Source organism: Lygodium microphyllum, unplaced genomic scaffold, assembly GCF_053477565.2.
Source record: "Lygodium microphyllum isolate KBCC unplaced genomic scaffold, Lygodium_microphyllum_v1.1.10 scaffold_129, whole genome shotgun sequence".
Classification (NCBI taxonomy): domain Eukaryota; kingdom Viridiplantae; phylum Streptophyta; class Polypodiopsida; order Schizaeales; family Lygodiaceae; genus Lygodium; species Lygodium microphyllum.
This window is the reverse complement of record NW_028229612.1, coordinates 138698-141184: the sequence shown is the minus strand read 5'-3', so window position 1 is coordinate 141184 and position 2487 is coordinate 138698.

Genomic DNA, 2487 nt, shown 5'->3' with positions numbered 1-2487 from the left:
GTCATGGTGGGTGGGTGGGTGTGTTAAGGGGAGGGGAGCACGTCGCGTCGTCATGTCAACACACACCACACCACCCCTCCCCCCCCCCCTCAAAAATCCCCCCCCCTCAACACACACCACACCACCCCTCCCCTTCCCCCCCCCCTCCAAATTTCGCCCCCCCTCAAAACACACCACCCCACCCCTCCCCCCCCCCCCCCGCCCCCAAAAAATTCGCCCCCCCCCCAACACACACCACCCCACCCCCCCCCCAAAAAATTCGGCCACCCCCCTCAACACACACCTCCCCACCCTTCCCCCCCCCCCGCCCCCAACACACACCACCCCTCCCCCCCCCCAAAAATTCGCCCCCCCCTCAATACACACCTCCCCACCCTTCCCCCCCCCCCCTCAACACACACCACACCACACCACACCACCCCTCCCCTTCCCCCCCTCCAAATTTCGCCCCCCCCTCAACACACACCACCCCACCCCTCCCCCCCCCTCCAAAATTCGCCCCTTCTCCCCCCCAAAAATTCGCCCCCCCCCCCCCCCCCCCCTCAACACACACCACACCACACCACCCCTCCCCCCCCCTCAAAAATCCCCCCCCTCAACACACACCACACCACCCCTCCCCTTCCCCCCCTCCAAATTTTGCCCCCCCCTCAACACACACCACCCCACCCCTCCCCCCCCCGCCCCCAAAAAATTCGCCCCCCCCCAACACACACCACCCCACCCCCCCCCCCCCCCAAAATTCGGCCACCCCCCTCAACACACACCACACCACACACCCCCTCCCCCCCCTCCAAAATTTGCCCCCCCCCCCCCCCCCCCCCCCGCCCCCAACACAAACCACCCCTCCCCCCCCCAAAAAATTCGCGCCCCCCCCCCTCAATACACACCTCCCCACCCCCCCCCCCCCTCAACAAACACCACACCACCCCTCCCCCCCCCTCAAAAATCCCCCCCCCCCCCAACACACACCACACCACACCACCCCTCCCCCCCCCCCCCCAAAAAAATCCCCCCCCCCGCCCCCCTCAACACACACCACCCCACCCCCCCCCCCACAACACACACCACACAACCCCTCCCCCCCCCTCAAAAATTCCCTGCCCCCCCCTCAACACACACCACACCACCCCTCCCCCCCCCTCAAAAATCCCCCCCCCCCCTCAACACACACCACACCACACCACCCCTCCCCCCCCCCCCCCACCTCCAAATTTTGCCCCCCCCCTCAACACACACCACACCACACCACCCCTCCCCCCCCCTCCAAAATTCGCCCCCCCCCCCCCCCTCAACACACACCACCCCACCCCCCCCCTCAACACACACCACACCACCCCTCCCCCCCCCCCTCAAAAATCCCCCCCCCTCAACACACACCACACCACACCACCCCTCCCCTTCCCCCCCTCGAAATTTCGCCCCCCCCTCAACACACACCACCCCACCCCTCCCCCCCCGCCCCAAAAATTCGCCCCCCCCCTCAACACACACCACACCACACCACCGCTCTCCCCCCCCCCTCCAAAATTCGCCCCCCCCCAAAAAATTTCCCACCCCTCCCCCCTCAACACACACCACCCCACCCCCCCCCCCCAACACACACCACACCACCCCTCCCCCCCCCCCTCAACACACACCACACCACCCCTCCCCCCCCCCCCGCCCCCAAAAAATTCGCCCCCCTCCCCTCCCCCCCCTCCAAAATTTGCCCCCCCCCCCCCCCCCCCGCCCCCAACACAAACCACCCCTCCCCCCCCCAAAAAATTCGCGCCCCCCCCCCTCAATACACACCTCCCCACCCCCCCCCCCCCCTCAACAAACACCACACCACCCCTCCCCCCCCCTCAAAAATCCCCCCCCCCCCCAACACACACCACACCACACCACCCCTCCCCCCCCCCCCCCAAAAAAATCCCCCCCCCCGCCCCCCTCAACACACACCACCCCACCCCCCCCCCCACAACACACACCACACAACCCCTCCCCCCCCCCTCAAAAATTCCCTGCCCCCCCCTCAACACACACCACACCACCCCTCCCCCCCCCCTCAAAAATCCCCCCCCCCCCTCAACACACACCACACCACACCACCCCTCCCCCCCCCCCCCACCTCCAAATTTTGCCCCCCCCCTCAACACACACCACACCACACCACCCCTCCCCCCCCCTCCAAAATTCGCCCCCCCCCCCCCTCAACACACACCACCCCACCCCCCCCCTCAACACACACCACACCACCCCTCCCCCCCCCCCTCAAAAATCCCCCCCCCTCAACACACACCACACCACACCACCCCTCCCCTTCCCCCCCTCGAAATTTCGCCCCCCCCTCAACACACACCACCCCACCCCTCCCCCCCCGCCCCAAAAATTCGCCCCCCCCCCTCAACACACACCACACCACACCACCGCTCTCCCCCCCCCCTCCAAAATTCGCCCCCCCCCAAAAAATTTCCCACCCCTCCCCCCTCAACACACACCACC